The sequence below is a fragment of the Orcinus orca genome, chromosome 20 (genome assembly GCF_937001465.1).
Source record: "Orcinus orca chromosome 20, mOrcOrc1.1, whole genome shotgun sequence".
NCBI classification, from domain to species: Eukaryota; Metazoa; Chordata; class Mammalia; order Artiodactyla; family Delphinidae; genus Orcinus; species Orcinus orca.
The window spans coordinates 55,385,123-55,411,701 of NC_064578.1; the positions used below are offsets into that span (position 1 = coordinate 55,385,123).

Sequence of the window (26,579 nt, forward strand, 5' to 3'; positions counted from 1 at the left end):
ATGCCTCCCATGTGTTAAAGAACCTCTCTAAACTGATTAAGAAAGACTTCAATGTATACAAGGATCAACCTGCCCCTGCCATTGACTTTACAGTTTACAAAGTGTTTTTCCAGCCGCTACCTCTGCTGAGTCTCACAGGAACCCACTGAAAACGCACTGGTAGTGGAGGAAGTAGAGGGGACCTGGCTGCTTCAACGTTCCCACCCAGCCAGTCACTGCTGAAGTCAAAACTAAGGTCCCCAGGAATCTGCCCCAGGGGTTCCCCCACCCCTGTGGAGCTGAGCTAGACTCCGCCACCTGGCGTCCCCACACACATGGCCTCCCTTGTGGGGGGATGTGATGGGCAGGGGGGAGAAAGGGGAGATAGCGCGCCACCCATCTCATCCCAATATTTTGCTCCCGATTGGTGAGAAAGGGCTGGGGGGTAGCTGCCCATCTCATTACTAGGGAGAGAAATAACGGCGGTAGTGATGGTCCTAGGGATAATGATGGTAATGACAATGATGAAGATTATGGGGCTGTGGATGGGGACAATGATATGATGAAGGTGATGATGAGGATGGTGATGACAGTGATTATGTTGGTGAACGGGAGACTGAGATGCTGTCTGATAGAGGCTTGTTCTCCTTGATCTCCTGCTATTGTTTCCTGGGTCAGCTTCTCCTGGGGAAGATGAGTGGTTATTCCAGGGTGGTCCCTGAGCATTTCCAGGGTTCCTGGCTGAATACCGTTCCAATACCATCCCAAACTCTACAGGTGTGAATTCAGGGCTTGGGTGCGTTAGGACCCCCACCCCCAGCGTGGGGGAGGGCTCAGAGCTCAATAGCACATGTTGCTATTGATATTTTGTTTCAGCCAATTCTTGCCATGTGGGGAGCGGGACACAGCATCGCCAGATGTTTCAAATTTCCAAGAGACGACAGAAATATGGATATTTTTAAAAGCAAAATCCCTCAGCTTTTAAATGTTAAAGCTAATTCAAATACAGAAAAAATACTGTGTGGGCCAAATAAAACCTGTCTGTGGGTTGATGCTGGCTGTTTTGTAAGCTCTGGTCTAGCCAGACGCCGAGCAGCACTGCCGAGGAAGGGGCAAGCGGAGGGAAATGGGCCCACAAAGAGGCTGAGAAGGAGCAGCCCAGAGAGGCAGGAAGGAAGCAATGCCGCCTCTTCCAGGAAGGCCTCCTGACCAGCCCCTCTTACCAAAAGACAAGGGCAGGTCCTGGCTAAAGAACTCACACGTGCTCCCCATGACGTAAATTCTGGGAGACTCATCAGTTTCACGAGGTGATTGTGAGTATATATGGTATGAGTCCATTTAGGGTGATGTTCAGGAACAGACAAAACTAATCTATGGTGGCAACAGTAATCAAGACAGTAGTTGCCTCCGGGAGGGTGGGGACAGGGCTGACTGGGAAGGGGGCCGAGGGGACTTTCTGGAGTGATGGCATTGTTCTGTATCTTGATAAGGTTTTGGGCGGCACTTGTGGTACAAGAGGTCTGCATTTGTGGTACACTTAAGATTTGTGCAAATTTTGCCTCGGGGGAAAAGAGAACTCTATTTAATGATATGCATGCTTAAGTATGGGGGGGAATTTAGTGGTGTCTGCAGTTTCCTTTGAAATGGATCAAAAAAGAAATAAGGTGGATTGACAGGGGGATAGATATGTAATAAAGCAAAATATTAATGGCAGCATCTAGGTGGTGGGTGTCTAGGTATTCACTGTAATATTCTTTATTTTTTCCACCTTTATTGAGATATAATTGATATATAACACTGTGTAGGTTTAAGGTGTACACTAATGATTATATATGTATGTGTGTGTATATATATATATATATAGCTATATCTATATATCTATATCTATACACACACAACATACATATATACCTTTTCATGTACCTGTTTGCCATCTGAATATCTTCTTTGGAAACTTGTCTATTCAGGTCCTTTGACCATTTTATAATTAGATTATTTGTTTTTTTCACTGTAACATTCTTTCAACTTTTTTGTCTGTTTGAAATTTTTCATACTAAAATGTTGAGGAAAAAAAGTGGGTGGGAATGTAAATTGATACAGCCACTATGGAGAACAGTACGGAAGTTCCTTAAAAAACTAAAAATAGAACTACCATATGATCCAGCAATTCCACTACTGGGCATATACCCTGAGAAAACCATAATTCAAAAAGAGTCATGTACCATAATGTCCATTGCAGCTCTATTTACAACAGCCAGGACATGGAAGCAACCTAAGTGTCCATCGACAGATGAATGGATAAAGAAGATGTGGCGCATATATACAATGGAATATTACTCAGCCATAAAAAGGAATGAAATTGAGTTATTTGTAATGAGGTGGATGGACCTAGAGTCTGTCATACAGAGTGAAGTAAGTCAGAAGGAGAAAAACAAATACCGTATGCTAACACATATATATGGAATCTAAAAAAAAAATTGGTTCTGATGAACCTAGGGGCAGGACAGGAATAAAGACGCAGATGTAGAGAATGGACTTGAGGACACAGGGAGTGGGAAGGGTAAGCTGGGACAAAGTGAGAGAGTGGCATGGACATAGCTACACTACCAAATGTAAAATCGATAGCTAGTGGGAAGCAGCCGCATAGCACAGGGAGGTCAGCTCAGTGCTTTGTGACCACCTAGAGGGGTGGGATAGGGAGGGTGGGAGGGAGACGCAAGAGGGAGGGGATATGGGGATATATGTATACGTATAGCTGATTCACTTTGTTATACAGCAAATTATAATTGTAAAGCAATTATACTCCAATAAAGATGTTAAAAAAAGAGAAATGACCATGAGTCCAGAATGATATGAACAATTGAGTGAATAATGTGAGAGATGGGCGAGAAGAGACACATTCCCCATGTGGAAGAATTCCAGATAATTTCTGTGGCTACTCCACCCTCAAGCGGGGAGCATAACTCCCTACCCCTTAAGCGTGGGCTGAGCACGACGACATCCTTCTCATGGGAACAGCACAAAAACGAGGGAAAAAGTAACTTTGTAGTCAAGAAACCCGACAAGCCCGGCCTCAGCCAGGAGTTCAAGGTCAGCATCAGAGCCTTGTTGCTAGTCTGTACCCTTGATGTGACGTGAGGAAAATGGAAATTTACTTCTGTGGTTTTCTTCCCCTAAACCCAGGACCTTAGTCTAATCATGAGAAAAATATCCATCGAACCCCAAGGTCGGCGCATCCTACAAAATACCTGAGCCGTCCTCTCGAACACGGTCAGGTTCAACCAAAACAAGGAAAGGCTGAGAGACCGTCGGAGCCAAGGCGAGCCTCAGGAGCTCACATGTCATGTGGCCTCCTGGATGGGGTCCTGGAACAGAAGAAGGACACAGGTAAAAACCAAGGAGCTCCGAATAAAATATGGGCTGTAGGGTAGTGGCGCAGTGGTTGAGAGTCCGCCTGCCGATGCAGGGGACGCGGGTTCGTGCCCCGGTCCGGGAAGATCCCACATGCCGCGGAGCGGCTGCGCCCGTGAGCCATGGCCGCTGAGCCTGCGCGTCCGGAACCTGTGCTCCGCAACGGGAGAGGCCACAACAGTGAGAGGCCCGCGTACCGCAAAGAAACAAACAAAAGAGACAAAACAAAAAAAAATATATGGGCTGTAGTTAACTACAGGGCATCAATCTAGGTTCATTAGCTGTGAGGAAGGCACCAGAGCAATCTAAGATGTTAGCGGCAGGGGAAATGGGGCCAAGGGTGTAGAGGAACTCTCTGTACCATCCTTGCAACTCTTCTGTAAATGTGAAACTATTCTAAATTAAAAATTTTATTTAAAAAAAAGCAATCCATTTTTTAAAAATGATAAAGAGTAAAAAAAAAAAAAAAAAACAAAAAAAAAAACAAGTCTAGGCTCACGGGTACGAACAGGAGACAGCTTCATTCGTTCTCACCCTGCCTGCACACTCCATCTGTCTGAGCCCCCTTTCCCTCCTCCGTGGCTATATCAGGAGCAGATCTTCTCGATTTTCTTGCCATCTGGGGGTTTTCCAACTGTCCCAATTTCAGGGGGTCAACAGTGCAGCCTAACTTAATATCAAAACATCCATCTGTTTCCAGGCGGAGGCTTGACCTAAGACCCCACAGACCAAGGGAGGGGGTGACCCATGGTTGGTGTGCCCGCTCACCTTGCTCTCTTTTCCTGCCTCTGAGATACACACGCCTTTCTTTCTTCTCCTTCCCAAGCTGCGCCCATCTGATAGCTCTTTGTCTCATGGGAATCCTTGGGAAGCCCCCCCCCGGCCCCGCTTCCTCCTTCCCTCAAGTCCACCCAGAATTCCTGCTTCCCTTCTTCAGCAGCAAATTACTGCTTAGCCCAAGACCACCAGGAACATACCTGCAGTTGAACAAGCTGGGTTTAGTACTCATCACAGTGAGAGAGAACACACATCCTGGGGTGAGAGGTAACCCAGACCAAGCAACAGGGTGCTACGGGCTGTACTGGGTCCCCCTAAGTTCATCTGTTGAAATTCCCACCCCCAGTGTCTCAGATGTGACTATGTTTGGAGATGGGGCCTTTGACAAGGTTATTAAGTTAACATGAGGTTATTAGGGGGAGTCCCGATCAAATGTGACTGCTGCCCTCATAAGAAGAGGAGATCAGACATGACAGACATGACAGAAGGACAACCACGTGAGGACACGGCAAGAAAGCAACCAGCTACAGGCCAAGGAGAGACGTTTCAGAAGAAACCAAACCTGCCGACACCTTGATCTCGGACTTCCAGCCTCCAGGACTGCGAGAAAATAAATTTCTGTTGTTGACACCCCCCAGTCTGTGGCGCTTTGTCATGGCAGCATGAGAAGGCGATACAGAGGGTGTTAGAAAGATGCTATCATTGGCTTTAGATTCATTGGGTCATTTTGAGCAGGGTCAAAGGAAGAGAGCTTGCCCTGGATTTGGGTGTTGTCAGGGAGCAGAGGCAACTCTGTGGTTGGGTGTCTCAAGAAATCTTATCTACAAACAGCTCATACAACTCAATATAAAAAAACACCAATCCAAAAATGGGCAAAACAACTAAATAGACATTCCTCCAAAGAAGACATACGGGTGGTCAACAGGTGCATGAAAAGATGCTCAACATTGCTAATTATTAGAGAAAGCAAATCAAAACCACAAGGAGGTTCACCTCACACCAGTCAGAATGGCCATCATCAAAAAGTCCTCACATAACAAATGCTGGAGAGGGTGTGGAGAAAAGGGAACCCTCCCACACTGTTGGTGGGAATGTAAATTGGTGCAGCCACTATGGAAATCAGTACGGAGGTTCCTCAAAAAACTAAAAACAGAGTTGCCGTATGAGCCGGCAATCCCATTCCTGGGCATAGATCCAGAAAAGATGAAAACTCTCAGTTGAAAAGATACCTGCACCTCAGTATTCATAGCAGCACTATTTACAAGAGCCAGGACATGGAAACAACCCAAGTGCCCATCAACAGAGGATTGGTTTAAAAAGATGTGGTATATACATATAACAGAATATTACTCAGCCATAAAAAAGAATGAAATAATGCCATTTGCAGCAACGTGGATGGTCCTAGAGAATATCATACTAAGTGAAGTAAGTCAGAGAAAGAGAAATATTACATGATATCACTTATATGTGGAATCTAAAAAATAATACAAATGAATCTATATACAAAACAGAGACAGACTCACAGACATAGAAAACAAATTTATGGTGACCAAAGTAGAAAGAGAGGGGCAGGGAGGGATAAGTTAGGACTATGGGATTAACAGATACAAACTACTATACATAAAATAGATAAGCAACAAGGAGTTACTGTATAGCGCAGGGAACTATAGTCATTATCTTATAATAACCTATAATGGAATATAATCTCAATAAATATATATAACTGAATCGCTTTGCTGTACACCTGAAAGTAACACAATATTGTAAATCAACTATACTTCAATTTTTAAAAATTGACATTAAGAAAAAAAAATCTTTTCTACAGAAAGTGAAGATAAAGGGGTACCAGACAAAGAGACAAGTCATCATCTATGGAGAGAGTGGGTGTTTTGCGGTTGCCCAGTGATATTGACTGAAGCGGATGTTACGTAAGATTGTTTGCATCCTGCGGCGGACCGTCCTGACGTGGTGGTGAGCATCACATCCGTTCCGTGTATCCTCTCCCACCAGGTACTGGCATTTATCTCCCTGGTGGGCATGATTGCTTCTGGCCGTTGCAGTATCCACAGTGATGACGGGCATCACTTATTTCCAGGTGTGGCCTGCCTCTCCCGCTGCCTCCCTCCCCCTGCAGCAGGGTCCTGCGTGGGATGCAGGGTCCGCCCGTCCAGGAACGCCTGCAGCAGATCTTGACATGAGGGGAAAATAACTTGGATCACGCCAGACTCTGCAGTGGGCGTTTACCTATCACGGTACCACCTGAAGTCACCCCCCGTCTGTGCTGTACTCGCTCAGCCCTTGTCCTACCGTGACCCTCCTGGCCCCTTCTCTTCTTCAGGATACACGCGCCCCATCCCCCGGGGCCTTCTCCCCCTCCGGCAGTCCTCTGGGGTGTTCTCAGTGGCAGGCAAACCTGCTTCTGCTGTGCGTGCTGGGTGTGCCAGCAGGGGAGGTTCCCGCCAGCTGCCCAGCTTCACCTCCCCACACCCCAGCCCCGTAGCCCCAAATTCGGGGGATCCTGTCCTGTTCCACCATGCTCCAGCTCTGTCCCATGGAGGTTCTGAGATGTCTTAAAATAATAGACTTCATTATTATTCAGGCACGGTGAGGTCAAAGGATCGGAAGGCTACTGTCTCAACAAGATGGTTTGCCATGCTCACGGGTTCCAAGGGCAGGGGGCACCGTCTCCTCCTGGCTTGCAGTTGACTGCCCTTCTAGCTGTGTCCTCACGAGGGAGACAGAGTCAGAGACAGAGACACAGGGTGGGGGGCACTCTGGCGTGCTTTCCTCTTCCTACCAGGTCACTAATCCCCACGTGAGGGCTCCACCCTCACGACTTAATCACCTCCCAAAGGCCCCACCTCCTAATACAATGGTACATTGGGAGTCAGGGCTTCAGCATGTGATCTGGGGGTTGAGGGGTGGGAGCACATTCAGTCCACAGCACCCTACAAGAAAGGAACGCCCGCTCTCTTCTGCAAAGTACGTTTGCAAGAACCCCACCCTCTTATGAGTCCCTTACCTCAAGACGGGTGATGGGGTAATTGTGCCACTCTAACTGTGCCACTCTGGACCTCTGCATGTCTGAAGCTTCTCTTTAGAACAGGCAGACATTTATCACCTATGCACTTTCCCACTGGGACCTCAATCAAAGGGGAGAGATGGGGGAAATTCCCTTTAAAAAAAAACCCCAGCTTTATTGAGGTATAAGTATTGATATACACAGAACTGCATATATTTAATGTATACTATTTGATGACTTTGGACAAATGCAAACACTGTGATACCATCACCACAATCAAGGTAACGGTTGTTTTCAACACCTCCCAGGCTTTTCTTATTCCCGCTTTTAACATTCTTTTATGCTCTCCTTTGAGGTTTTTATTTTTTTCATTTTAAAAATTATTTATTTATTTTTGGCCAAACCGCGAGGCATACGGGATCTTAGTTCCCCGACCAGTGATCGAACCCGGGCCCCCTGCAGTGGAAGCACAGAGTCTTAACCACTGGACCGCCAGGGAAGTCCCGAGAAGGTTTGTGCACCTTCACAAAAAAATGACTCTCCAGCTCTCCGTAACTTTACAGATAGGTTGGGTTTTTGCTTGTTTGTTGTGTTTTTGTTTTTGTTTTTTTGTGGTACGTGGGCCTCTCACTGTTGTGGCCTCTCCCGTTGCGGAGCACAGGCTCTGGACGCGCAGGCTCAGCGGTCATGGTTCACGGGCGCAGCCGCTCCGCGGCATGTGGGATCTTCCCGGACCGGGGCACGAACCCGTGTCCCCTGCATCGGCAGGTGGACTCTCAACCACCGCGCCACCAGGGAAGCCCATTAGCTGTTATTTTTTTATCGAGAGGAAATTCACGTCAAATTAACCATTTAAAAATGCTGGAGAGGGTGTGGAGAAAAGGGAACCCTCCTACACTGTTGGTGGGAATGTAAGTTGGTGCAGCCACTATGGAGAACAGTATGGAGATTCCTTAAAAAGCTAAAAATAGAATTACCATATGATCCAGCAATCCCACTCTTGGGCATAGATCCAGAAAAGATGAAAACTCTAATTTGAAAAGATACATGCACCCAATGTTCATAGCAGCACTATTTATAATAGCCAAGACATGGAAACAACCTAGGCATCCTTTGACAGATGAATGGATAAAGAAGACGTGGTACGCGCACGCGCGCGCGTGCGCGCACGCACACACACGTGCCATGGAATACTCCTCGGCCACAGAAAAGAACGAAATAATGCCACTGGCAGCAACAAGGATGGACCTACAGATCATCATACTAAGTGAAGTAAGCCAGAGAAAGACAAATATTTGATCACTTATATGTGGAATCTAAGAAACAGTACAAACGAACTTATTTACAAAACAAATACAGACTCACAGACATAGAAAACAAACTTCTGGTTACCAAAGGGGAAAGGAGAGGGAGAGGGATAAATTAGGAGTTTGAGATGGACAGAAATACACCACTATATATAAAATAGATCAACAAGGACCTACCGTATAGCACAGGAAACTATATTTTATATCCCGTAATAAACCATAATGGAAAAGAATCTGAAAAAGTATATATATGGATATATATATGTCACTTTGCTGTACACCTGAAACTAAGAAAACATTGTAAGTCAACTATACTTCAATAAAAAGTTTTGAAAAAAATAAATTAAAAAGTAATTTAATGATTTTAAAGCACGCAATTCAATGACATTTAGCACGTTCCCCAAGCAGCGCAACCATCGCTCTATCTAGTTCCGGAAAATATTCATCACCCCAAAGGAAGCCCTGTACCTGTTAGCAGACACTCCCGTTCCCCTCCCCACAGCCCCAGGCAAGCACTCATCTGCTTTCTGTCTCTCTGGATTTGCCTGTTCTGGACATTTCCTAGAAATGGAACCATACAGTGGGTGACCTTCTATGTGTGGCTCTTTCACTCAGAGTCACATTTCGAGGTTCATCCATAGGGTGGAATGTATCGGCTCGTCTTTGCTCTACGGCTGAGTAAGAATCTGGTGAGTGGATGGAACGCATTTTGGTTATCATTTTTCCTTTTACTATTACAACTGCCACTACGTCTGCTATTATTAGTACAACTGCTGGGAATGTTTGCACAAGAGGATGGAAAACTGGCTGGAGAAAGAAAACGGATGAACTCAGAGGGACACACATGTGAGTTAAAATCCCAAATCCCTCACTGTATAGGCCTGCAGTCCCATGGCACTCACACCCCTGATCTGGCCTCAGTTTTCTTAGCTGCAAAATGAAGTTAATGATCCCCACTTCAGTTTGTTTTTATTCAATTTTAATTTTTCGTTTTTAAAATGTGGTAAAAATGTACATAACATTAAATTTCCATTTTAGCCATTTTTAAGTGAGTTCAGTGGCACCAAATACATTCACAGTGTACAACCGTCGCCACCTTCCATAGAACTTTTTCAACTTGTAAAACTGAGACTCTGTTCCTACTACACACCAATTCCCCATCCCCCCCAGCCCCCAGCCCCTGCACCCACCATTTTTCAGGGACAGTGACTGTATTTTATATCTTGATGGTGGTTTGGGCATCTAACTGTCAAAACACAGCTCCTAGTACATTTAAATGTGTCCATTTCATTTCACTGAACGCACATTTTAACACACAACAAAAAAGAAGGAACATGAAGTTTGAACTCTAGGTAATGATGCACTTGCTGAAATATTCAGGCGGAAGCATACTGAAGTCTGCAACTGACTTTATTTATTTTTTGGCTGTGTTGGGTCTTCGTTGCTGCGCGTGGGCTTTCTCTAGTTGCGGCGAGCAGGGGCTACTCTTCGTTGTGGTGCGCGGGCTTCTCATTGCGGTGGCTTCTCTTGTTGCAGAGCACGGGCTCTAGAGCGCAGGCTCAGTAGTGTGGCGCACGGGCTTAGCTGCTCCGTGGCATGGGGGATCCTCCTAGACCAGGGCTCGAACCCACGTTCCCTGCATTGGCAGACAGATTCTTAACCACTGCGCCACCAGGGAAGTCCCTGCAACTGACTTTTAAAGGCACCCCAGGGACTTCCCTGGTGGCGCAGTGGTTGAGAATCCACCTGCCAACGCACGGGACACGGGTTCGATCCCTGGTACAGGAGGATCCCACATGCCACGGAGCAGCTAAGCTCGTGTGCCACAACTACTGAGCCTCTGCTCTAGAGCCCACGTGCCACAACTACTGAGCCCGTGCCACAACTACTGAAGCCCGCACGCCTAGAGCCCGCGCTCCGCAACAAAAGAAGCCACCGCAACGAGAACCCCGCGCCCGGCAACAAAGTGTAGCCCCTGCTCACCGCAACTAGAGAAAGTCCGTGCACAGCAATGAAGACCCAATGCAGCCGAAAATTTTAAAAATAATTTAAAAAAATAATAAAGGCACCCCAAACACCCCAAGTGGGTTGATGGATAGCTACGTGATAAAACAGAGTAGAATGTCAATGGTTGAACCCAGGTAGTGTGTATGTGGGCAGTCACTGTGACATTCTGTCAACTTCTCTGTGTGTTTGAAACATTTTCATAATAATATGTTGGAGGAAAAACTCAGCCTGTAACAGTCATCTCACCCTCAGTCTTGTTAGTCTCTTCAGTTATTAAAAAAAACCCTCCAGGCACCTGGCAAAACGTGTGTGGGAAGAGAGGTTTTATTTAAGGAGTCACTGGGATGGGTAGTCACAGTGCTGCAGAGCGCGTGTGTCACTGTCGGATCTCTGAGTTGGGACCCTTCTCTTCTTTGGAAAGAAGCTTCCAGCAGTCCCAGCCTTAGCGGGAAGTCTATTCAGCCTTCCTCTGTGGCAGCTGTCTCCGCCGTTTGAGGTAGTATGTTTCTGACACCCACTCCCACATGTGTTTTTCCCCCGTACCACCAAGCAATTCTCCGGACACCAGCTGGATGCCTTACAGTTCACTCAATGGAAAAGATGCAAAGTATTTACATGGGAAGGGGCTCGGAGTTTTCATACTCTCTTCTCTGAGTAGCACCACCCTCCCCAAATTTCCACGTGTTCACCAGCCCGGAAGCTCTCCGTTTAAACCCCTTCCGTTTGGGGTTTTATGGAGGCTTCAATACATAGGCAAGATTGATTAAATCACGGCCATTGGTGATCGATTCAACCTCCAGCCCCTCTCCACTCCCTGGTGGTTGGGGCTGGGGGGAGGGTGGTGAGACCGAAAGCTCCAACCCTCTAATCACATGGTTGGTTCTCCTGGCAACCAGCCCCACCCTCAGGTGCTTCCAAAAGTCACCTCATTAACAAATTCAGGGGCTATTGAAAGGGGTTTGTTAGGAATATCAAGACACCTTTATCACTCCTATCACTTAGGAAATTCCAAGGGTTTTAGGAGCTCTGTGACAGAAACAGGGAAAAAGACCAAATTATATTTCTTCCTATAAACCACAATATCACAGGTAGACAGTGAGCAGGGGTCCTGGGCTCAACCTATCATACAGTCCCATGTGTGGGACTTTTCCTCTTGAGTTAAGGCAAAGATGCTTTGCCTCCTTTGTTTCCTGCCCATTCTCACAGCTTGATTTCTCTAGTCTTCCCTTCCGTTCCAAAAGCTACCCAGTATCTTGGTAATAAATTCCTTCTTGGCCCAAACTAACCAGTTATTTTCTGTTGCTTGCAGACTGAGACTCTGAATTGATACACTACGAATCAGAGTACAATCACTGCTACTTTTACTAACTAACCTTACTTAAGGGTTCAGTATATATAAAATGTTTTCAGGCATTGATCAACATCTTACTCTGCTCTGGCTGCTCTAACAAAGAAGAGGCCAGGTGGCTTCTGGGCAACATTTATTTCTCACAGTTCTGGAGGCTGTCCAAGACCGAGGTGCTGCTAGATTCCATGTCTGGTGAGGGACCATTTTCTCTCTCCACCATATGAGGAAACCAGGACCCTCATCAGAATCCAACTATACTGTCACCCAGATCTCAGACTTCCCAGCCTCCAAAACTGTGAGCAATAAATGTTATTGCACTCTCTATAGCATTCTGTTAGAGCCGCCTGAACAGACTAAAACAGCACAGATGGCTCTTTGCCGTCGGGCTGTCCTGCACTGCCCTGCACATTGCAGGGTGCCTGGGAGCAACCCTGGCCTCCATTCGCCAGATGCCACAGCGTCACTCTCCAGTTGTGACAATCAAAAACATCTCCAGCATTTCCTGATGTCTGTACTTGGGACCCTTCTCTTATTACTGTGGATTCCATGAGCCTGTGGTAATTATCCAGAAGATTCCAGGGACTCTAATTACCCAGCTGGTTCTAGGAGCTCCTGGTGCAATTACCCAGCTGGTGGTTCCTAAGACTATACCATGATCCCCTAGTTGCTTCTAGCTACTCTACATACTTCAGTGACTGTACATAATTATGGGCCAATTCCTAGAACCCTGCCATAATTAGCTGGCCTTTTATAGAAATCCAATCATAATTACCCAGACGATTTATTTACTAAGTAGAGTGCCATGGAAGCTTCTAGTATTTAAGCCCCTCTTCTGGGTACCAGGGACATAGACAATACACAATACAGATTCAGGGTTCCATCTGTCTCCCTCTGCAAGAATATAATATCCTCAAGGGCAGGGATTTTTGTTTGTTTACTGATGGACCTCAAGAACCTCAAACAGTGTCTGGCACACAGTAGAGGATCAGCAAATGCTTATTGAATGAAGACATGAATTTGTAGGATAAAAAAACATTTTTCCGGGACTTTCCTGGTGGCACAGTGGTTAAGAATCCGCCTGCCAATTCAGGGGACAGGGGTTTGATGCCTGGTCCGGGAAGATCCCACATGTTGTGGAGCAACTAAGCCCGAGCGCCACAACTACTGAGCCTGCGCTTTAGAGCCCGTGAGCCACAGCTACTGAAGCCCGCACGCCAAGAGCCCGTGCTCCGCAACGAGAAGCCACCGCAGTGAGGCGCCCGAGCACCGCAACGAAGAGTAGCCCCTGCTCACCGCAACTAGAGAAAGCCTGCACGCAGCAGCGAAGACCCAACGCAGCCTAAATAAACATTTTTCCTTCAACCTGGAAGGGAATTTCTCCACTGCGGCCACAAGAGGGAGCTCAAGATACAAGTTAATTCTTTGCAGCTCCAGGTGGGCGGTCTCTGCCCCTCAGCCTCCAGGACCAGGGCCAGGTGACCGCCCTCCCAGCCCCCCAACTCTCTCCAACGCCTCAACACATCCTTTCTCCTTGGGGAGCCTCCACCTCCCCTTCTGTACTGGGAGATGCAAATGCCTGGAATGAGCTGCTCTGAAGAGCAGAATGGACAGAAAATGCATGAACTTGAAGGAGCTTTAAAAACTACTGCCTGGGTCGAAACTCATCAAATGATATACATTAAACATGCACAAGTTTTTAAAAAAAATATCAATTACACCTCAATAAATCTGTTAATAAAGAAATAAAATTTAAAATGACACCGAACTATGTCGGAAAGCGGGTAATTTCCCCTGTACCCCTGTTGACTAATTGTGTCTGGACTAATAATAAAGTAGACACAAGGCAGATTAACAGAAGGAAAACAAATTTTAATTAGTTCGCACAGAGGACTCTTAGAAATAGGACCTCAGGGCTTCCCTCGTGGCGCAGTGGTTGGGAGTCCGCCTGCCGATGCAGGGGACGCGGTTCGTGCCCCGGTCCGGGAAGATCCCACGTGCCGCGGAGCGGCTGGGCCCGTGGGCCGTGGCCGCTGAGCCTGCGCGTCTGGAGCCTGTGCTCTGCAACGGGAGAGACCACAGCAGTGGGAGGCCCGCGTACCACAAAAAAAAAAAAAAAAAAAAAAAAAGGACCTAAGAAGTGGCTAAAGCCAGCAGCTTTTATACTTTTTAGACAAAGAATAAATTGGTGAGGAATTGACAGTACAAAGAAACTTCGGCTTTGGATGTTTAGTTGAAGAATCTAAAGAGTTTGGGCTTGGCTAGTAAATTAGTAAAGCAACAAGGTTTGTTTCTACAGGCTTTTTGGCTCCAAATTCCCTGTCTCTGAGGATAAGGGCGTCCTTCTACCTCCAGATGCAGGAAGGGTACCTCTCGTATAAAAGACACTTTCAGGGAGACACAGGTCAGAGTGTCCTCACATCAGCTGCTCCTCCAGCAACTTTAACACAAAATAAACAACATGTCTATGGTGGCATATTTTGGGGTGGCCCGCCCTAGCCTCAACAACAACAGTGCAAATCCAACAGCAGTGCAAATCCATGAGGCTAGCACAAGAAACTTGAACATCCCAGTACAATCAACAAAATAAGAACAATCAAAGGAACCGACAATAATGCCATCTCCCAAGGCAGTAACGTGCTTTAGAAAAAACTTACCGGGCTCCCTGGTGGCGCAGGGGTTAAGAATCCACCTGCCAATGCAGGGGACACGGGTTCGAGTCCTGGTCCGGGAAGATCCCACATGCCGCGGAGCAACTAAGCCCGTGCGCCACAACTACTGAGCCTGCGCTCTAGCGCCCTTGAGCCACAGCTACTGAGCCCGCGTGCTGCAACTATTGAAGCCCAAGCACCTAGAGCCCGTGCTCTGCAACAAGAGAAGCCACCGCAATGAGAAGCCCGTGCACCGCAAGGAAGAGTAGCCCCCACTCGCCGCAACTAGAGAAAGCCCGCGTGCAGCAACAAAGACCCAACGCAGCCAAAAATAAAAATAAATAAATTTATTTAAAAAAACACAACTTACCGACCATATACTTCCTTGTTCCCAGAGAAGAAAACATGCTCATAGAGGTTATCATGCAGCAGCGTCATTGTGTCCGAATATCAGTGAATATGAAAGCAGGATGAGTTCCACTAAAAATCAAAGCAGAAATAGGAGATGACTACAGTTAACTAAGGTCATGAGGATGGGGTCCTGACCCAACAGGACTTGTATCCTTACAAGAGGAGGAAGAGACACCAGGTACCTATCTTTCTCCGTGTGCGGGCACAGAGGGTAGACCACACGAAGACACAGGTAGAAGACAGCTGGCTGTCTGCAAGCCAAGGAGAGAAGCCTCAGGAGAAAGCAATCTTGCCGACACCTTGATTTCAGGCTCCAGGACTAAAGACAGTAGATTTCTTTTAAGCCACCCAATCTGCAGCGGTCCCAGCAGACTAGTATAGGATGTAGATATCAAAGATCAGTGCAAATGCCAGCTCTGCTTTCAGCTCTCAGGGCTGTAGTAATTTCCTGTGGTTGTTTTAACAAATGACCACAGCCTTTGTGGCTCAGAAAAACACCAATGTACCGACTTACAGCTCTTGAGGCAAGAAGTGTAACATGGGTCTTGCTGGGCAGGGCTTCATGCCTTCTGGAGGCTCCTGGGGAGAATCTGTTCCCGTGCCTTATTCCAGCCTCTAGAGACGCCTGTATTCCTTGACTCGTGGCCCTGTCCTTCATCTTCACGTCTCTCCCTGACTCTCCTGCCTCCGTCTTTTAATAAGTGTCCTCGTGATTACGTGGAACCCACCTGGTTAATCTAGGCTCATCTCCCCACCTCAGGATCAGCTGAGTAGCAACCGTGATTCCACCTGCAACTTTAATAGCCTCTTGCACGTAATGGAACATAGTTACAAGCTCTGGGACTTTGGAAGTGGACACCTTTGTGGGGGGAGCATTTTTCTGTGTACCACAATCTGCAAGAGGTCCCATCACCCGCACAGCTGCTGTGTGACCTTGTGAAGGAGATATTTCCCCTCTGGCCTCTCATCTCTTCCTCCAACCTGACAATAACCCTTTCAGTTGTATCAGGCAATTTTGAACAAATGATGGAATAAAAAGTGTCACAGACCCAGTGCAGACCTGGAAATTGCTTAACGAATGCTAACTATCCTTGTTATCATTAATGTTAAATATATAAATCGGACACTTGATTACATTTCCATCACCCTACCTGCAAACACCCCCACCCCTGCCCAGCATCCGCCAACCCAAAGCCTTGAGGCCCAGCTTCCTTCACTCCTCAACCATTTGAGCAGTGAAAGACCCAGCTGGCCTGAGTCTGCATGGAATTCCACTCCCCCTTTCCCACTTGAACTGAACTGAAATGGGATCTTGGAAGAGGGTCTGAGCGGAATGAGATGATGATGTTCACGAAAGGAACTGGTCCATCTCCTGGATTCCAGCAGCTCTCTGAAACATGGGAGACACAAACTCGCAACGTGCCCATCTCCCTGTGCCTGGTGGGGATCCAGCTACAGGAGAAACCTGGAGGAGAAGCAGAAACCGACCCCTAACCCAGCCCCAAAGCGTCCCACCACGTGGAGCCCATCGAAAGGCTGCAGGATGAGTTCAGGAGAGGAGGACTCTTACCCAGGATTTTGATATCTTAAAACAGCCTTTAATCCTGGATAAAACCCACCCCACACTCGTTAGGATGGCTACTATAAAATATACCCAGAAAATAACAAGTGTTGGATGATTCCACTTATATGAGGTTCCTAGAAGAGTCAAATTCATAGAAATAGAAAGTAGAATGGCGATTGACAGGGGATGGAGGAAGGGGGTGGGGCTTGGTTGTTTAATGTACAGAGTTTCAGTTTTGCAGGATGAAAATAGTCCTGGAGATGGATGGTGGTAATGGTTGTACAACAATGTAAATGTCCTTAATTCTACTGAACTGGACACTTATAAACGGTCATGATGGTACCTTTTATGTTATGTGTATTTTACCACAATAAAAAAATGGAAAAAAAGTGGATAAAAGGAGGCAAAGTACAGTGGTTGTCTCTGGAGTATAACTGATGGGTAATGCTTCTGTGCGCTGTTCTGTATTTTTTGAATATTCCACAGCAGTCGTGAGTTTATCTGGCAATTTTTTTTTTTTGCCAAAGAGAAAACCACAAATGCTGGCTGATTTATTCACTTAGACTCTCAGCAGTCACTTTCCTGGGCCTATGTTGCGTTCTGGGGACAGAGATGAAGCAGCTTGTGAATTAGGGTAGGGGACAGATGTGGGAAATGTCCATATTATCTAGGCATCCTGTGATGTGGGATCTGACAGGAGGCAGCAGAGGGCGCTGCGGAGGAACGAAAAGGAAACTCCTACTTGAGTGAAAGGTTTGGGGTTGTGTTTGGGAAGGTGATGGGAATGGACACCAGTCTTAGAAGGGATCTTGGTACCATACCTGTTCTCATTAAGCCTGTGCCTTCAGCGCCCTACAGGTAGCAATTACTTACGCATTTATTTTTGATTATCAGAGCATCACATACCAGTGGAGAAAAGAAACACTTTCATGAATGAAATTAAGACCATTAACTGTCCCAATATCCTGGGATAAACCACAATGGAAAAGAATATGAAAAAGAATGTATATACGTGTACAACTGAATCACTCTGTTGTATAGCAGAAATTAAAACAACATTGTAAGTCAACTCTACTTCAATAAAATAAATTTTAAAATAATAAATAAAAATTGATTGTACCATTTTCAAAATAAATCACAAGGAGAAACCTAGCTATTCCTTCAACAAACGTCTGACATCGAGCAGGTACCCAGGAAAGATCTATTCATTGGATGCAAAAAAAAAAAGAGCATTAATTGTCCATTTGGAAAAATAAAACAATTAGATTCCTAATTTACACCATATGCAAAAATTAACTCCAGTTGGATTGAGAAACTAAATGTGGAAAAGAATCTAGGAAACTCCTCCTCGGTCCTGGATGTTATAAAGTTATTCTTTGGATGTTATAAAGTTATTCTTCTATAGCATGTTCTACTTATTTAAACAACACAGAACACTTTTTTAAAAATGTATTTATTCATTTTTGGATGTGTTGGATCTTCGTTGCTGCACACAGACACTTTCTCTAGTTGCAGCGGTGCATGGGCTTCTCACTGCGGTGGCTTCTCTTGTTGAGGAGCCTGGGCCCTAGGCACACGGGCCTCAGTAGTTGCAGCGCGTGGGCTCAGCAGTTGTGGCTCGCGGGCTCTAGAGCGCAGGCTCAGTAGTTGTGGTGCACGGGCTTAGTTGCTCCGTGGCACGTGGGATCTTCCTGGACCAGGACTCAAACCCGTGTCCCTTGCACTGGCAGGCAGATTCTTAACCACTGCGGCACCAGAGAATTCCCATAAATACTGTATTGACCTTGATTTGATACCTAACAATGCACTCTGGGATCTTTCCTTACTGGTACGTAGGTTATTTTCAAATACATTTCTCCATCATCTTCTAATTTCCACAGTGGTCGATGAGAAGTCTGATGTGATTCTGAGCTAGGAACAATTACTTTAAAAAATTTACAGAGGAAGAAGCAGACGCACAAAGAGATTGATTAACTTGCTCAAAGTACAGAACTTATAACTAGCAGAGTCCAGAGTCATACATAGAAATCTAGTCTCTGGAATTGTATTCGATGATAATGCACTATATGCTTCCCTATACTTCCCATATTCTGTATGTATCTATTCATCTATCAGCATTCAAAAATATTTACTGAGGGCTTCCCTGGTGGCGCAGTGGTTGAGAGTCCGCCTGCCGATGCAGGGGACACTGGTTTGTGCCCCGGTCCGGGAAGATCCCATATGCCGCGGAGCGGCTGGGCCCGTGAACCATGGCCGCTGAGCCTGTGCATCTGGAGCCTGTGCTCCGCAACGCGAGAGGCCACAGCAGTGAGGGGCCCGCATACCGCAAAAAAAAAAAAAATTTTAAAAAATATATATTTACTGAATATCTACTATTTGCCGGTTACTGTTCTAGATGCAAGGATACAATGGGAAACGCTACCAAAAAAAAAAAAACCTCTAGAGATTAGAATAGCAATACATTCTAGAGGGAGACAGACAGTAAAGAATATTAGTAAGAAAATACATAACAAGGCTAGTGATACATGCTGAAGGAAAATTAAAAAACAGCAAAAGATAAATATACAGTCTGGAGGCGGTGTAGCAGTTTTAGAAAGGATGGTGGTCTGGGAAGGTCTAAGTGAGAAGGAAACATTGGAGCAGGACTAGAGGACAGGATGTGGTGAGGAGCCACGTGCCATCTCTGGCAGAAGAACATTCCAGGCAGAGAAAACGGCATGTGCAAAGGTCCTGAGGCAGAAGCATGCTTGGTGTGTTCTAGGCATAGCAAAGACACCCATGTGGCTGAAGCAGAGCCAGTGAGGAGATGCAATGACAGAAGATGCAGAGCCCTGTAAGTCTGACCGAGATGGCAAGCCCTGGAATGATTCTGAGCAGAGTGATACAAAGTGGCTAGTTTTGGTTGCATTTTATTGCCAAATTGTATTTTATTATCCGCGTGCTTTATTCCATGGAATCAGGCTTGTATTTTGGAGAAAGATCCCATTTAAAAAAAAAATTTTATTATTTATTTATTTATTTATTTTCCTTTTGGCCGCACCGTGCAGCATGTGGGATCCTAGCTCCCCCACCAGGGATCAAACCTGTGCCCCTGCGGTGGAAGCACAGAGTCTTAACTACTGGACTGCCAGGGAAGTCCCCCCCCACCCCGTTTTCTTTAAATTGAGATACAGCTGCCATATAATATTGTGTAAGTATCGTGTAAAGTGAACCACATCCTGATTTGATACGTTTATACTGAAGTATGATTGCCATTGTAGCGTTGGCTAACACCTCTGCTGTGTCACATAATTATAATTTCTTCTTGCAGTGGGAACATTCAAGATCTAGTGTCTTAGCAGGTTTAATGTTTAGAATACAGTTTTATCATCCACAATCACTATACTATGCATTAGATCTCCAGGACTTATCTACTAGTTGCAAGTTTGTATCCTTAAACAACATCTCCCTATTTCCCTCGTCACCACCGTTCCACTCTCTGTTACTATTTCACTTTTTTTAGATTGCACATATAAGCGATATCATACAGTATTTGTCTTTCTCAGTCTTACTAATCTCACCTAATATAATGCCCTCAAGATCCAACCATCGTGTTATGGCAAATGGTAGGACTACATTTTTTCTGGTAGCTGAGTAGTATTCATATATACAGCACATCTTTTTTTTTTTTAATAAGTGATTTTATTTAATTTTGGTCGAACCACATGGCTTGCGGGATCTTAGTTCCCCGACTAGGGATTGAACCCGGGCCCTCAGCAGTGAAAGTGCAGAGTCCTAAGCACTGGACCACCAGGGAAGTCCCACACCACATCTTTATCCATTCATCCACTGATGGACACTTAGGTTGTTTCCATATCTTGTGCATATTGTGAATAATGCTGCAGTGAACACAGGAGTGCAGATAACTCTTCGAGATCGGGTTTTCGTCTCCTTTGGAAAAATACCCGGAGGTGGGATTGCTGGATCACATGGTAGTTCTATTTTTAGTTTTTTGAGGAACAAGAGATTTGGTTTTCATGAATGGACTGGTGTATTATATATATGGAAACAGTGCCAACCATTTCAGGAGAACTGCCTTCAGTCCTCTTGTGGACATCCCGGTGTGGACACCCAGACATCATTCTTGCGCCTCCATTCCGAGGGCTGGTAATTGGGAACTGGTGACGTACCCCTCAGACCTTCCCTCCCAAAGGAGACAGACCAGGGTCTTCCTTGGCAGCCTCCTCCCGGCTCTGGGGACTGGAGGTCGACAGTGAGCGTCTCTCCCTGTGAAGACCTCTACTACTGCTCTGCTCAGCGAGGCCTCCGCCCAAAGCCAAAGTCCTATTTTATCCCATAATTTCCCAGGAATAATAAAGCGTTCCATAGGGATCAGCTTTTGGCTAGCTTTTCTCGGTTGCCTCGTCATCATTTCTGGAGGATCCACCTTTTTCCTTCAACAGATTTTTACTCTCAAGGAAATGACTTCCGAGAATGACAGCCATAATGCTGGCTAGTCATTTTCTCTCATCTAGATCTGCCCAAACTCCAGAACCGAGCTTGGCCGGCATCCCTAGTGCTTTGGCAGCCATGGCTGTGTCCGCCCTCCCCTATCTGCCGGGCTTGGCCCCAATTCTGGGAGGAACTGTTAAGTTTAACGGGGTGACACTGCTGCTTGGTTGAGATTAGACCACATGGGGGAGGTTAAAAATGAGTAGGGGAAGAAAGACAAATACCATATGATATTACTTATATGTGGAATCTAAAATATGCCACAAATGCACCTGTCTAAGAAACAGAAAACAGACTCACAGACATAGAGAACAGACTTGCGGTTGCCAAGCGGGAGGGGGTGTGGGGGAGGGATGGATTGAGAGTTTGGGATTAGCAGATGCAAACTATTGCATATAGAATGGGTAAACAAGGTCCTACTGTATAGCCCAGGGAACTATATTCAATATCTTGGGATAAACCATAATGGAAAAGAATTAAAAGAATGTTAGAAACCCAAACCAAACAAATAACGAGTCGGCAGGGGAGGTTAGGGGGCTCTTGCAATAATCCAGGTGACAGCTGACGTGGTTCAGACCAGGGTTGTGTTAGCAGAAGTGGTGAGGTGAGATTGCGGTTCTGCAATTCTCTCTCTCTCTCTTCCTTCTCTCCATCCCTCCCTCTGCTCTCTCTTCCCCTTAACGGGACTCCAGTTACACATATGTTGGACCTTTTTAGCATGTCCCATACTTGTCTCATGCCCTTTATTTTATTAATTGAGGTAAGTCATGCCCTCTTCTGAATATTTATTCTTCAGTCTCTCTGTACCTCTGTCTGGGTAGGTCTCTGAGACCTATGTCTCAGGTCACTCTTTCTCTCTTCAGCTGAGTCCAATTTGCTGTTAACCCCATAGTTGAGTTCACAGTTTCAGTAACTACATGTTTCAATTCTAGAATTTGTATTTATGTTTTCATATTTTCTAGTTCTTTGTTGAAATTTCCCATCTTGCCATTTATTTGTACATAGTGGTTATAATTATTTGAAGCCCAACGTGGTCTATTTCTATGACATACTTTTCCCCCCTCTGGGTTCTTTGGGCTAATCTTAACCACCTGATGCCTTATTGCTTTTGATTATGTGCCAAAAATTGCGTGTGATGTTTTTGGGGATACTCTGCCACTCTGTACGGTTGTTCTCCTCCAGAGAGGATATATTTTTGCTTGGACTAAAGACCAGTCCTTTTCACTTTTTATAACTGGGTTTCTCCCCTTCTGAGGTCTTGCTAATGCCCAGATCACCTTCATCCCAGGATGTGACCCTTCAGGGATGTTTATGGGGTACTTCCTCCTGATGGACCCTTCTGCCTGATGCCCTCAATTTGAAAATATTGTTTAATGCGATGGCCCAAAGTTCCACCCAGCTTTTCAGTCTCTTCTCTGCTGCTTTTACTTTTAGTAGCAGCAAACTGTCAGTGTAAACCTATCCCCAAGTGATAAATCCCCCTCTCTTGGTTTCCTTCCCCTTTTGTAACTTGGAACCATAAACTCTGTCTGCTTTGGAAGCTCTCCAAGGCTGACAAACAGATGTTCTCTATGCTTTTTCTCTGTTTTTGTTTGTTTTGTTTTATTTTTTTGCAGTGGGAAGTTTAATCTAAAACAACACAGTCAGACATTTCTGGGAACCAAACTTCCATCAGCATTTCTTTTCAGCCTAGTTTCCATTCTTGAAACCGTGCGTTTTTAAAAAACCCTTACAGCTATCACCCTACCCCAAGCAACTCAAGTCTTCCCTGGAGGGCAAGAGCTCCTTAACTGGTCTATACACACGGTTTTGTTTTAATAACTATAAAAATGTCCATTTATGTTATATATTATTGCTAAATATAGTATCACAATAATAGGTGAGAACATAGGGTCCTCCCAGGTTGAAATCCAGCTCCAACACTTACCTGACGCACAGCACTAATCACCCTGGTTGCCCCTCTGAGCCTCCCTGTCCTCATCTATAAAACAGATCGACTCCTCTACTGAATCTTGTGAGAATTAAGAAAACTGTCCATATGGAGGACTCAGAACGGTGACTGGCACATAACAGGTGCTCAGAAAATGTGAGTTCTTATGTTTATTGCCTCCTCCGATTCTGTCTCCATGAAGTGGCCGTATATATATCTTAGACAAAAATCTGATCATGCCAGGCTTACGTTGAAAACCTTTCCCGTTGGGCTTCCCTGGTGGCGCAGTGGTTGACAGTCCGCCTGCCGATGCAGGGGACACGGGTTCGTGCCCCGTTCTGGGAAGATCCCACATGTCGTGGAGCGGCTGGGCCCGTGAGCCATGGCCGCTGAGCCTGCGCGTCCGGAGCCTGTGCTCCGCAACGGAAGAGGCCACAGCAGTGAGGGGCCCGCGTACCGCAAAAAAAAAACCAAAAAACAACAAACCTTTCCCATTATCCTGAAGATCAAATCCCAAATCTTTACGTCGCCTTTTACAAAGCCCTGCACATTCAATCCCTATGGAAGCATCTCCTCAATGTCCTCCAATTTCCAGTGCTTTGGGAATTGTGTCTACTTCTGAGAACTTGCAAAATTATTTCCTGACTCAGGGCTAGAGTCAGGATTCTGCCTAGATTCTCCTCAACTCTCAGCTCTGCTGACAGTTCCTCCATCCTCACACTCCTACTTAAGCTCAGCATCATGGGGGGGCCTTCCCCGAGGTCTGCACTCAAGGTCAAGTCCCCTTTTGACACAGAGTCATAGCCACTGTTTCCCTTGGGGCGCCTACGACGTGAGCAGCTATGGCTTACCACGCACCACACTTTCATGGCTTCTCCTATATTGTGTTATCACTGCCCCACAGCTGCCCCACAAGACACTGTATACCAGACTTTCTTACACCCAGCTGTGGACTCGTGATGAATTCTCATCAATGGAATGAGAGCAGAGGTGATACCTGCCACTTCAGGATTTTTTAAAAAAAGAAATGATGTGGGACTTCCCTGGTGGCGCAGTGGTTAAGAATCCGCCTGCCAATGCAGGGGACACGGATTCGAGCCCTGGTCCGGGAAGATCCCACATGCCGCAGAGCAACTAAGCCGGCGCGCCACAACTACTGAGTGCATGCCACAACTACTGAAGCCCACGTGCCTAGAGCCCGTGCTCCGCAACAAGAGAAGCCACCGCAATGAGAAACCCGCACACCGCAACGAAGAGTAGCCCCCGCTCGCCACAACTAGAGAGAGCCCGCGCGCAGCAACGAAGACCCAACGCAGCCAAAAATAAATAACTTAATTTAAAAAAAAGAAGAAGAAAGAAATGGATGCGTCATTTTCACTCTCTCATTCTCCTTCCCCTCTCTGGTAGCAGAGTACTCCAAGATCTTAGTGGGTGCTGGGGCCAAAAGTTGGAAGAATCCTGGGAGCATGTGTCACCCCATGGAGGAACTCCAACTGCCGAGCTGGGGGCACCCGTACTGAAGGGTTACATGAGCGAGAAATAAGACATTCCACTGAGACAAACTACTGAGCTTTTGAGGTTGATGTGTGGGGGAAAAAAAATCTAGTGTTACTAGAGGTTAGGTATCACCCCTGCAATCACATGATTTTTGGAGACCTTTGATGTGTGTCTTCCTCATTAGACCGGGAGCTCCATTAATTTGCATATTCCAAATGTTCGGCACAGACTCAGGTCCTTAAGAGACACCCAATAAATATGTATTTGTTGAAACAACAGAAAAGGAAAGCGGCCGACTCACACCTCCCTAGGAAGGCGACTCGCTTCAGGCCCCACGTTCTACATGAGACAGAGCCGGCATCACAGTATCATTTACGTCTAACTCCTGTCGGTGCTCAGAGTCCCCCTCACACCCTAGGGCCAGCCTTGCCAATCTGGATGCGGTGTTTGGATGGGAGATTCAAGTCGGGCATGAGTGTGGTTGGACCAGTCCTCCTCTCCCACACCCCCAGTCAAGGGAAGGAGGAACTAGGTCATGTGGATGAACTTTCCGTTAAACCACTTAGTAAGAAAACCACAAGATGGTTCGGATTGAGTCTCTGACCACCACAGCCCGTACATCTGTCCGTTGGCAAGGCTGAATCTTGGGCAGGCAGCATCGTGCCTGCCGTGTTTACTTTTTGGTTTTCCATTGGTGAGTTCTGACATGGCAGGAGGGGATCTCTGGGCTGGGGGACCAGGATGCTGAAAATCCAGGTCCTTCCCTAGACCATAGTCCTGGTTGGATCGATGCCATGGGACCTTAGCCTATGATTCAAGGGGGAGCAGAGACTATGGAAAGAAGGTATTGTCTACCCAAGCCTCAGGCTCCCCTGCCCTGGCCTTGAACCAGGAGCTAAGGGGCTTAATCAAATATGGATTCTGAGTGAAGAATGGAGCCCTTTAAACCTGGATTTCTCTACTAGGCCACAAGAGAGGAGGGAGAGGAGGGAGAGGAGGCCACAATCTTGAGTCTGGGCCACAAGATTTGGGTACGAGAGAGTAATTCTGTGTCCTAAAGTGCTAAGGTCTATACTGGGTCAATGCCGTCGACTCTCACCAGCAGAGCCGGAACTGGATAAGAAAAGGCTGGGATGGTGAGCGTATCTGTGGAGTGCTTTTGGAGTCTAAACTCTCAAGTGCTTGGACTCCGTGAGACTCTAGGTTTTTTTTTTGGCTGCACCAAACCATAGTTCCCTGACCAGGGCTCGAACTCGCGCCCCCTGCACTGGAAGCATGCAGTCTTAACCACTGGGCCACCGGGGGAGTCCCATGAGGCTCTAGATGTGATCCCCTTCTAGAAAGCTACTCTGGAGTCATTTTCCTGGGTGATCCAGACTCGGTGTCAGACCAGAAGAATTTCAGGACCCTCTGGGGCTGGGAGCTGTCCAGGTCTGATGAATTCTGTGTGGATAGAGATGGAAATCCTGAGCTCTGGGATAAAGATGTCACCAGAATCACCCAACTACCCATAGTACACGGGAGCAGACAATTCAGGCCTTCGCCACAGTCACTACGGCAGCTGAAGCCACGGCTGGCGATTTCAGGTTGGACGCCTATCCAGAGGTTGCCCAGTCTCAGGTCCCGCCCGTCGTGTTCGGATCAAGGGGGAAATGAATGGGCCACGTGGAGCCCTTTGCAGAGACAAGAACAGAGGGCGAGGGAGGTGAGGAACCAACCCCCCTTCACACGGCCACCCCCCTGTCCTCTGGTTGCTCGTGACATCTACCTTCAGCTTAGCCAGCACTGGGCGGGTTTCTGGAGAGAACGTGGAAATGCATGCCTTTAGTGTTCCTCAGAACTCCAGTGTAGCTGGTTCCTTCTAGTACCGAGGCGTCCATCAGCTCCGATGGTGCATCAGCCGGAGGGGTCATAATGACACGCTCCTTTGCTATCCACGCTCCCGGGAGGTGGCTACCCACAAGGAGCTTTATTGTCTGGTCTCCCTTGCATCTGCTTGTGACTGTAGTAAGTAAATATAGCCAAGAAAGTTGGGCAGAAATAATGTGTATCACTTCCAGGCCAGCGACTTACAGGTGGACATACCCTTTCTGCTTTCTCTTTCTCTTTCCTTTGGTTGGAAGCAGAGGACACTGTTGCCCACGAGGATGGCGGGGCCACAGATGGAAGAGGCTGATGTTCCTGAGA

General features: G+C 46.5%; 1 protein-coding gene and 1 long non-coding RNA gene across 7 annotated transcripts in view; one reads left to right on the plus strand and one right to left on the minus strand.

Annotated features, from left to right (window-relative positions):
• Positions 1–26,579, minus strand: part of TTYH1 (tweety family member 1) — a 59,888-nt gene that overhangs the window by 14,895 nt on the left and 18,414 nt on the right. For 4 of the 5 annotated variants that reach the window (XM_033411907.1, XM_049703477.1, XM_049703479.1 and 1 more), the window contains exons 3-4: positions 14,870–14,979; positions 3,228–3,344 (exon numbers count right to left, since the gene is read on the minus strand). The gene's annotated coding sequence lies outside the window, so the exon portion shown is untranslated. Of the gene's footprint in view, positions 1–3,227; positions 3,345–14,869; positions 14,980–15,092; positions 15,371–26,579 lie in introns of those variants that run through there. The other variant, XM_049703476.1, reaches the window with a different exon arrangement.
• LOC117197947 (uncharacterized) lies at positions 1,056–7,229 on the plus strand. Of its 2 annotated transcripts, none has more exons than XR_004478847.2 (3): positions 1,056–1,292; positions 5,993–6,177; positions 6,263–7,229. It is a non-coding gene; the product is annotated as an uncharacterized LOC117197947 (long non-coding RNA). The 2 variants fall into 2 exon arrangements; XR_007474353.1 differs by having other exon boundaries at positions 1,056–1,286.